Source organism: Astyanax mexicanus, chromosome 10 (genome assembly GCF_023375975.1).
Source record: "Astyanax mexicanus isolate ESR-SI-001 chromosome 10, AstMex3_surface, whole genome shotgun sequence".
Lineage (NCBI taxonomy): Eukaryota > Metazoa > Chordata > Actinopteri > Characiformes > Acestrorhamphidae > Astyanax > Astyanax mexicanus.
This window is the reverse complement of record NC_064417.1, coordinates 19,801,549-19,813,546: the sequence shown is the minus strand read 5'-3', so window position 1 is coordinate 19,813,546 and position 11,998 is coordinate 19,801,549.

Sequence of the window (11,998 nt, the reverse complement as noted above, 5' to 3'; positions counted from 1 at the left end):
TCTCTGGAAGGCAGCAGACCATGCATTTCCATTTGAGGGATGGATCCATCTGCGATTCTGAGTAACAGCGGAATACGAATAACATCGGCGTATGATGCATTTCATAATCAGCCTAATAAGGTATTCATCTGTGGTGGTAAACTCAGTCTGGATTTACTTTATTTGAAAAAAAAGGATGGAAAAATACATGAAAGAGCAAACAAAATAGTTATGAGAGTTGTTTAAAATGATGCTTGGTATGACTGTGGGAAAGTTTAATACCTGAGGCAGTTGTTATAATATCTGTAGAACTGTAGAACTGGTGGTGCTTGACCTTTAAAGCTTAGAAATATTCTGTAGTTTTTGAGTTATAAACAACAGTATATGAACTATAACTGAATGTTATTGAGATATTAGTAGCATTTTAGCATCATTGCATAAGCATACAGTCATATGAAAAAGTTTGGGCACCCCTATTTTAATCATTTTTAGTTCTAAATATTTGGGTGTTTGCAGCAGCCATTTCAGTTTGATTTATCTAATAACTGATGGACACAGTACAATAAACCTCATTTCAATCCTGAAATATTACTAACCAAAATTTGACTGGTGCAAAAGTATGGGCACCCTTATCATTTTATTGATTTGAATACTCCTAACTACTTTTTACTGACTTACTGAAGCACAAAATTGGTTTGGTAACCTCATTGAGCTTTAAACTTTATAGCCAGGTGTATCCAATCATGAGAAAAGGTATTTAAGGTGGACAATTGCAAGTTGTTCTTCTATTTGAATCTCCTCTGAAGAGTGGCATCATGGGCTCATCAAAACAACTCTCAAATGATCTAAAAACAAAGATTGTTCAACATAGTTGTTCAGGGGAAGGATACAAAAAGTTGTCTCAGAGATTTAACCTGTCAGTTTCCACTGTGAGGAACATAGTAAGGAAATGGAAGACCACAGGGACAGTTCTTGTTAAGCCCAGAAGTGGCAGGCCAAGAAAAATATCAGAAAGGCAGAGAGGAAGAATGGTGAGAACAGTCAAGGACAATCCACAGACCACCTCCAAAGAGCTGCAGCATCATCTTGCTGCAGATGGTGTCATTTCTGCTTTTGCATACCTTAGACGACTCTGTTTGTGGCAGAAATGGCTTCTTTCGCATCACTCTCCCATACAGCTTCTCCTTGTGCAAACTGCGCTGTATTGTTGTCCGATGCACAGTGACACCATCTGCAGCAAGATGCAGCAAGTCAGTAAAGTCAGTAATTTTATATATTGTTTATATTTAACCACATTATTTTTGCATGAATACACTGTGCAGGTGAAGGATAAAGTTAGATATACTGTAGTTAGTTAGTACCAGTCAAAAGTTTGGACACACTTTCTCATTCAATGTTCTTTATTTCTTTGTTTAATTTGTTTTCTGTACTGTGAATTAAAATTAAAGGCATACAAACTACAAGGCTCACTATCAATAAAGGTCTACTTTCTGGTTTATTCTCTTACATAAGGCGCACTGGATTATAAGGCGCATTAAGCGACACTAATAAGGATGCCTACATTGAAGTGAGCAAAGTTGTCGACATGTTTCCCTTCTAATGGGAAACACAACTGTAACTCTAGTCAAACGAGTGCTGGATGTTAATCTACACAGATTTCTCTCCTGAAAACTGCTCATTTGGGTGAGTAAATCACTTCCGTTTATTTACAGCAAGCTTAGATTTCAATTTAGCATTAGCTGCTAACAGCAGCGCTAGTGGGACGTAAATGCTGCCCAGTAGTCCTAGACTGAGTAACCTTAAGTGTTCTGGTAAGCCAGGGCGCTATCAGCTAGCGGTTCGTCCCACAAAGCTTGCTCATAGCACAGTAAACATGCAAAATACTGTCCGATACATTGCCTCTAAATGGCAAAAGAGCTAGTGCTAGCTAGCTAGCTTAGAACTAGCTCAGAAGCTAATGCTAATACTGCTGCACCAATTAGCACTGAAAAAAACTTCACAAAAAACTCATCCTTATAACGCTGTACTCCAACGGAGTGACTTTACTGCTCCTTAATACCTAATTGATCAAATTTATACATAAGGCGCACCGAATAAGAAGGTGCACTGACAATTTTGGAAAAAATTTAAGGATTTTAAGTGCACCTTATAGTCTGAAAAATACAGAACTATATGGAACATTAAGCCACACATATTTTCTTCATGAGATTTTTTTTTTCTTCATTATCTATATTAGCATGATTTAATGATTAGACAGATGGTTGTCACGTTTATGGCACTTTTGTTGCACTGCTTATGAATACAATAAAACAAAGCATCAAAGCAATTAGTCAGCAATCATCTGCACACATGGACACAGGGGCAAATTTGTTTTTAAATGTATAATTCAAATGCTTTATCTAAAATATTGTTCTCTCTGAAACAAGTAGGAATAATGCTATGTCTATGTAGTTGTATTAACTTAAACTTGAGTTTATTACACTACAATATAACTGGGGAAAGTAGGGCAAATTACATTACATGTTATTTTACGCCATGCTACCCCCAACACTGACTAACAAAACCACCACGGTGGGATTTCTGATATTTATTTGTTATGGTTTTATAATGACTGAGCTTCAAAATAAAGCCAATTAACAGACTACAAGCATATGGCTGATGTCCAGAACCACTTTTCATCATTAATGAACATGGTTGTTGTACAAGCAGTTTGGGTTGCCCAGATGTGGAAGAACTGTCGGAATTCAGATGTTCGTTTTACTTCCCTCGGGAAAATGCTCACAATCAAGCAGCTGATAAATTGCTGAGTATAATTTCAGCAGCTCTGATGTAGGATATGTAGGATGTATAGGAAAGAACAGGGAAGGTTGTAACTTGGGGAGAGTTGAAACACCACAGATTCCACCAACCAGAGATAAGAAGAGGAGTCATGTGATCACTTCAGGTGTATACCACTGCCTTTTCAATCTCACATGCTGGTTATCAAAACTCGAAAAACATTCTTATCCAGAGTTTATAGAGAAAATACTGTATTAATTTTGGCGTAAGAAAGTAGATTTTCAACAGAGCCCTATTTGGATGTAGTTTGTTTTACATAAGACAGGACAAGATAACCATATACAATATGCTTGTGTATATTTAACCCATCAATGCACACTCACAGTACCACTTGTACAGTACCAATTAAAAGTCTGGGCACACCACTTCTCATTCAATGTGTTTTCTTTCTTTTTATTTATATATATATTTTACATTGTAAATTTAATATTGGAAACTTGAAGCTATACAGGAACACATGTATAAATATTTAAATGTAATTATTTCATTATGTTAAACAAACCAGAATACATTTTATAAGTACCACATTTACTATTTCTGGACAGATCTGCAGATATTTCAGTATCTTCATGAGGGAGAGTCACCTGGAATAGTTTTCTTAGCATCTTGAAGGAGTTCCTGGAGGTGCTGAACAATAGTTGCTGCTTTTTCTTTGCGCTGTAAAGCTCCACCTCATATCAAATCACCATCTTAGATGGGTTTAGGTCAGAGATTGTGGAGGACAAACACCAGTAAGGGAGCAGTAAGGGTTAGGCATGTAAATTATATGCAATTTTACTACAGAACACCTGTTTTAAATTAAAGAATGATTTTACATAGGATGCAAAAACTCCAAAAATAAAAATAACTGAGTGATGGGAGTGGCTACTTGATTTATACACTCCTGTCACATCCAAAAAACCTGGCAATACCAACCCGTATAATCCCCTTATAGCAGCTACAAGCATATATGTAGGGTATAGGTTATGAGGTTATAGGTTGACACAATGACTTAAAGTTGACTAAAGGTGTAGTCAAAGTGACTGTGTGAGGTTTGCCACAAACTTAAATGACCAGAGGTACAGTACCATGTACACTAAAACTAAACATCTCCTTAAGTGCCTCTATATTTGAGAAAATGACACAAAAAAAAAATCCAGTGCAATCTATTGCCTTCAGAAGTCTCAGTATAAATACACCTGTTCTGTGAAGGCCTCAGTGGTTTGTTAGAGAAAACTAGTGAACTGACAGCCTCATGAAGACCAAGGAACTCAGGTTGTGGAGAAGTTTAAAGCAGGGTTAGGTTGTCAAAACATATTGCCAACCTTTAGTCATCCCAAGGAGCACTGTACAATCCATCATCTAAAAAAAAAAAAAAAAAAGTATTCCACAGCTGCAAAGCTACCTGACATGGCCATTCACCCAAACTGACAGTCCAAGCAAGGAGAGAACTGGCCAGAGAAGCAACCAAAAGGCCCATGGTCACACTGGAGGAGCTGCAGAAATCCACAACTCAGGTGGAAGAATCTATAAGCCACGCACTCCACAAATCTGGCGTTTATGGAAGAGTGGAAAGAAGAAAACCATTGTTGAGAAAAATACATAAGAAGTGCTGTTTGCTTTTTGCCACAAACCATGTCATGTATGGGATACAGTAAACCTTTTGGCCTAAATGTAAAGCCCTATGTGTGGCAAAAACGTAACACTGCTCATCAACCTGAACACACCAGCCCCAGTATGAAACATGGTGGTGGCAGCATTATGATGTGGGTATTCTTTTATTCAGCAAGGACAGGGAACTGGGTCAGAGTTGATGAGAAGGTAAATGAAGTTAATGAGTCTGGGAAGGAGATTCACCTTCCAGCAAGACAATGACCCTAAACATACAGCCAGAGCTACAGAGAAATGATATATATTAAAGAATATTCATGTGTTAGAATGGCCCAGTCCTGACCTAAATCCTTTTGAGCTTCTGTTGCAAAAGATGAAAATTGCTGTTCACAGATGCCCTCCAACCAACTTGGGCTGAGCTTGCGCTGTTTTATAAAGAAGAATGAGCAACAATCTCAGTCTCTAGATGCTCAAAGCTGGTAGAGACAAACCCAAAAAGACTATAATTGCTGTGAAAGGTGGGCCTTGTAAGTATCGAATCTCAATAAAACACATTAAAGTTTGTGGTTGTATGGTGACAAAATGTGAAATGTTCAAGGAATATTAATTATTTTGCAAGCCACTGTACATGTGTCCAAGAATGCTTACCTGATTAATAATATAACAAGCTCACAGGCAGTGGAAAAAGAAGGACTGACTGAAGAATGCCAGCCAATGCTTTATAAAAAGGCATGTAAATAAGATCAGCTGTTAAATCACATGGGATCTGCCACATAACACTGAGCAAATACTGCAAATCACTGCAAAGGCAGAGCAGGACCAGAAGTCTGGAAGATGTGGCCAGTGAAGGTTACCAGAGTGTTCTCAGAGGTGCAGGATGTAATGTTGCTGCCGATTTGACTCGGGCAGCAGACCTGTATTATAGTCTGACTCTGCGTGAGGTAGAGGTATAGCAAGTTTAGCCACTGGAGACCAGAGTAGAATACAATATCGTCTTTGGCGCAAGGCCAGTTGAAAAAACTTGTCTCCAGACTCTGTAGGTTCTATATTCCACTTTCCTGTTGAGTCAGAAAGTTTGCATTTCTCCTGGCAGTGGTACAGACCTGATACTCTGACATCCCAAAGTCATAATATAGCATTAGATACAGTGGCGTGGAAAAGTATTTGTTGCTTTTTTGCCATACTGAAATGTTTCAGATATATTTTTCAGTAAATATAAAAAAGCACTTTTAAATGATAAAAAAAGTGTTTGTACCTAAACCTAATAACTTGGTTGTGCCACACTTGCAATCTGCAATCAAGCTTTACCTATACCTGCCAATGATTCTTTCGCATCTCTGTGGAGGAATTTTGGCTCCACTCTTCTTTACAGAATTGGTTTAATTCAGCCACATTGGAGGGTTTTTGAGCCTGAACCGCCTGTTTAAGATCATGCATCACAGCATCTCAATCAGACTTTGACTAGACCACTCCAAAACCTTCATTTAGAGGTGGACTTTGTGTTTGTGTGATTTTTGAGGGTCATTGTCCTGCTGCAGAACCCAAGTACGCCTGAGCTTGAGGTCGTGAACAGATGGCCAGATATTCTCCTTCAGGTTTGTCTGGGAAACAGCAGAATTCCTGGTTCCATCTGTTACAGCAAGCTGTCCAGACCTTGAAGCAGCAAAGCAGCCCCAATCCATCGCACTACCACCACCATGTTTTACGTTCAGGATAATGTTCTTTTTTTATGCCTGATGTAACCTGACACACACCTTTCAAAACTATCCTTTTTTGAGGCAAGTGAGACCTGCAGTTCAATAAATGTTGTTCTGGGTTCTTTTGTGACCTCCTGGATGAGTTGTTCATGCCCTTTTGGAGTCATTTCAGTGGGTCGGTTACTCCTGGTAATGTTCACCAGTGTTCTATATTTCCTCCGTTTTTAAATGATAGCTCTCACTGTGGTCTACTGTGAGTCTCAAAGCCTTACAGTCTGACAAATGACCCATAAATTATTTTTTTTTAGTTTTTGAATTTCTTCAGATTGGGGCATACAGTGTTGCTTTTTAAGATATTTTAGCTGCTTCATGTCAGACAGGTTCTATTTAAGTGATTTCTTGATTCTACAGGTCTGGCAGTAATCACGCCACATTCATTACAGGAAAACCAAAGGCATAATAAACAATGGCTAAGAACATAAAATACTTTCTGAACAAACATTTTTTATTTTATTTTAAGCAAATAGCCTTAGTGCAAAACACATAAAACTACAATAAGACTAGAGAGACATAGATATAGAATAAGACAGAGACCTCTGTGCTTTTGCATGTCTCAGTTAGAGCTTAGATTCTCTGCCCGAACCCGACCAGAGGCCCGACCCAGACTCGGACCAGGTCAGGCCGAGATTTTCCAACACTTTTATTGGGCCGGGTCGGGTTCAGGCAGAGAATCTAAGCTCTAACTGAGACACGCAAAAGCTCATCGCTGTTAAGATATGAACGCACCTGATTTTTAAAAGGTTATGGCAAGTGACACACTGATTTATTGTTTATTTCACATTACGCTAAACTAAGGCCTAATGTTAATTGACCTAACTAAGGTTAATGTTAATGTTGACTGGAATGGAAAAGGTAAAGTAGAGGTGCTTTCACACCTGCCTCCTTTGGTCCGGACTTTTGGAATTTTCAGTTTGGTCCGAACCAAAGTAGCAGGTGTGAAAGGGGCCGCGAACCACGGTTCGGACCAAAGGACCAGATTTTGGTCCGACCAAGACAGGTGGTCTCAGTCCAGATCTTCTGAACCATGGTCCAGTTCGCCTGCAGTGTGAAAGCGCTTTTCTGGATGGTTCGAACTTTCGGACCAATTACAGGAAGCGTGGATACAGCTGCTTCAGGACAAGCCCGTTTGTTTGGTGAATTTGAACTAAGCTAGGGTACTGTGCCTGAAGTTGCTTTTGCTGCTGCTGGTATAAAAACACAATAGCAGCACTACTATGGAGACGAAATGAATCTGTTCATTCATTTTATCCTGATCCTGGAAAGGCTTTCCACCGAATGAACCACCCGCTGAATTGTCAACATGCCAACGTCAGACGCATGTCCTTCTAAAACCAATCAGTGTCAAGTTAAGAAAAACGCATCGATACGTATGTGAAGATGAAAGGATGTAGGAGTATTACACAAAGGTCTTTGGTGCGCTCCCTAAACTGCAGTGTGTAAACAAAAATAAGCGGACCAAATATATACAATGTAGCAAACACATGAACCTTGGTTCGGACCACGGTCCGGACTTTCAGGTGTGAAAGCACCCTAAGATAAGGATAAGCATTCAGAAAGATTAGAGGTTTGACAGTATAAATAAATGTGGGATTACTATTTGTAAAATGACAGGTCACTGCTGCTCTTTCTATGTATGTGTTCTTGCTGTTTATGAATGGTTTTAAAAGTATTAATACCATTAAATAACTTTTTTTAAACTATTTAAAACCATTTATGAAGGAGCCTTTTAAAGTGGTTCCAATAAAAAGTGCTATGGAAAGTTATTTTAGCAATGTCAGATATATTATCAATGAGGAGACCAGCCACTGACTGCACTATGAACGGATTTCTGTTAACGTTAATCATAGCGCCTGTTTACAGATAAAATCCCCTAGAAAAAAAAATGCAATCAGCTTGCTGGTTGTGCTGAGAGTGAAGGAGGAGGGTCAGTGTGCTAGTGAGAAAGACCCACGTCACTGTGGAGATCTGCGCAAGCACAGCAGCCACAACAAGCAGCAGAAGCATGAGTAACTTTACCCTTTACATAGTGTTGGGAGCATAACTAGTGATGGGTAAGTTCATGTGAATGGGCATTAGGTAATTGGCCTTTCAAATAAAAAAAGTTTTTTTGAGCAATGCCATAGAACAGGGGTGTCCAATCATATCTGCAAAGGATAAGATATCCGCTGTGGATAAGATCTATAGCATTGCTCAAACCTTATGTAAAAACTTTTTTTTTAAGATCATGTGGAAGCAGTGCAAAATGAGATTCTCCCCTTATCTGTATTCACATTTTAAACATTACAGGGAATACATTATTCAGTGTGGGCCAACAGAGAGTGTGTGCCACACAGTCTGGTCTCAAGAGGAATCCATACATATGAGACTAAAAGACCATTTTAGGGTTTGTAAGATGTATACTGAATAGAGTTTGACTTTGAGTACATGGCAGACAGGTTGTATGTATTAGGAAAAACGGTGTCACCAGTAGATGGGAGCTGTAATATGAAATGTAGAATATGTATGAAACATTACACATTTCCTGGGGTACAGTTTTAGTCATGTATACATGAAATTAAGGAGCTCTTATTGTGCTGGAAACATTAATGCATAAGGAAGGGTGTAGGATGAAGATTTGATTCAGTATTCAGTAATCACTTTGCAAAATGTACAAAGGTCAGAGGCTTTAAATCTACTCATCATTGGAATGTAATGTCAATACTGGGCCTTCAGTGCCTTTTTAACTGTTTTTTTATCTGAATTTATCTGGATTTTGTAATATTTTCTTAAAGGACCAATAAATATTATATTTTCAGTAGCCAATAAAATAATTAGAATATGTCAGGGCTCCGGGTCGCTTGCCATCAGCTGCCGAAAACCCTGAGAGAGCACAACTGGTCTTGCTCTCTCTGGGTGGGTAGATGTTGCTCTTCTCCCCACATCACTGCAAAGGGTGATGTCAATCAGCACAAGGCGTCTGTGAGCTGATGTATAGAAACGAGTTGGGAATGCTGCATCAGCAGCAGTTGGAAAAGAGGCGGTGGCTGTCATGTTGGAGGAGGCATGTACTAGTCTTTACCCTCTTGTGTTGTGGCATCACCAGTGATGGGGGACATAAAGCTGATTAGCAGCTCAATGGTTGGGAGAATTGGCCAAATAAATTGGAAGAAAAACGGGAGAAAACTAGAAATAGTTTTAGTGCTTGGGCGGGGCAGAAGCTCTCTGGTGTTTTGAAATCGGACTGCTGTGGCCACACTCACTCTCATTTCATACCGATTGCTCCTTTAAAGTTTTGAGGTTTGAAAAAAACTAATAACTATTAAGGCATTTCCATGATCCAGTTATCTAGTTATTTTCATGAAATACCAAGCTATTTAACATGTCTGAGAATTCCCTGTCCACCCTTTTACATTGGGATAGTTTCTCCCCTTTAAAAAAACAATGTTCATACTTCTTGACATTATCATTAGTGAAGCTTCATACTCTTTAATTTGCAAGGAACTGTAGACGCACATTTGCTTCTGCATGTTTATCAATTAATAATATTAATTTCACTTAATATTTCTCATGTGCTTCCAAACTTAGCTGAGGAAACGCTTTAGCTGTCCACCCTGTCATGGCAAATTAAATCATTTTAGAAAACTAAAATGTATCTTTGAGTCAGAACGAGGTCAGCATGAACAATTCAAAATGTTTGGAACTTTATACCAATCACACATTCAGTAAATGCCAACTTTTTTCCCAAACCTTTGCTAATAATGTACGGTATTAGGCACCAATGCATGGAGAAGTCTGTAATATTTAGAGCTATTTGCCTTAAAACAAGTGTGGCAACGTTGTATAAGTCCCAGTGAGTAAGTTTCAGTTCTTAAAAGCATAAAAAAAAATATCACAACACACTAATTTACGTTCATAATGCATGAGCTACCAAGGGAAGGTTAGAGATATGCTTTTTCAGTGTTTTTCAGTGTTCCAGTGCTCTGCTCTTGCAGGTGTTCTTGTAAATAATTCCTTGCATGATAGCTCTATTCCTTGTAGTTTGGATTTGCTATGTCAGCAGGATTTCCACAGGACAGCCAGAATGTGGTAACATGGACTATTTGCACTCTTCTTTTTCTTCTTCTTCTGAATCTTCTTTTCCTTTTCTTTTTTTTTCATTTGCTGTCGCAGACCAAGTAACCTTCACAAATTGCTCTCGGGTCTTTTGTGTTGCTGCTGCCGCCGCTGCAGTGGAGCTCGAGCGTGCAGCGGTGGAATATTTGGTGCCAGGCTCTAGCTGCATTAAAACAGTTGGCAAGAACGGCTGAGCACTAATCAGAAGTTCTAATGTGTCTGGGCAACAATGGACCCGACATGACATGCAATCACGATGTTCAGAGCGTTCACAAAGGGTCATTTTACCGCTTAATTACAGATCCATTATTCCGGCAAAATTGACAAAAAAGTTGCTTGACAAAGTAGGCACAGCTGCATTAATCATGTGTCAAGGGGACAATGGGAGGAAGTGAATGGAAATTATGTTCAAAATTCATAAGGGTGGCTAATTCTCTCCAGACACGCGGATATCATGGAAAGAGAAGAGGGAGAATATCTGATAAAAGTGAAAATCACCACAGATGTCATTCCCTTGTGCTGCTATCTCGTTTGCCCACTGTGAACTCTATTTGATCTCAGATTTTCTTTTTTTTTTAATGTGCAAAGTTCACACTCCAACACGCTGACTCTACTGGGAAATGTGGAACATGGTGATCTACTGAAGCTCAATGGCCGAACAGAGGAAAAAATAAAAGACTGACATGGTCGGAAAAAACCCTGCCTTTTTATACAGGATTCGTTTCCCTGGGGAAGTGAATTAAAGTATTTTTACTAGAGAACATCATACAATATATGATTGATTCGCAAAGGAATACAAACTCCCTATTTTAGCGACCTATGGCTAATCAAAAATAGTGCACAGTGCAGCTTAGTGCAGTGTCTTTGCTATTGTAACCATAGGAAAAGTATGCCTTGCGTGGCTCAGAACACGCAAAAGGAAGAACTAATTCTCTTTTAATTAATCATGAGTGTGTTTTGGGTGCAAAGTGTAATAAACAGTGTTGGGAGTAACGGCGTTAAAACTAACTTTTTTTCAGTAACGAGTAATCTAACTAATTACTATGACTGTAACTATTACGCCGTTACCATTTCCGACACCCCGTTACTGCACGTTACTTTAGCCGCTCTATTAACTTTTTTTTTTACTTCGCTTTGCCCTGGTTAACCCCTCCTCTGTCCGGGGGACCTTAAGCTTCTGGCCGCTGTGCCTGTGGTTTGGCGTGGTGAAGTGAGGCACAATTGTGACGATTTGCTGCTCTAATCAATTCAGTGATTGCCGTGGACAGCCCAAGTTCCGAATTAAGGACGTTAAGCTCTTTTTAGCTGCTCCGGATTTTGTGGTGCTGCTGCTTTCTCTTTTAGAGCTTAGATTCTCTGCCCGAACCCGACCTGACCCGAGGACCGACCCGAAATCGGGCTCCTATTTTTATTTTATATAAAGCTCTGGTGTGATAATCACAATGTTGCTAAGTAACCAATTATTCTTGTTCACTAAAGTGAACGAAATAACGAAAACTGAAAGTGAAAAAACATTTGTGTTAACTGAATCTAATAAAAACGGTAATTAAAAGAAAAAAAAACATCTCGAACTGTATATTGTGTTTATAAAACTAACTAAAACGAACTGAAATTACTGATAGAATACCTAATTTTCGTGTTTAATTTATTTATAAGCGCTGTTGATCCTTTAGTTCTTGTGTAAAGCGCTCGCGCTAGCAAGCCCACCCTAAAAACTTACTGAACAGAAAAAATAAAAACAA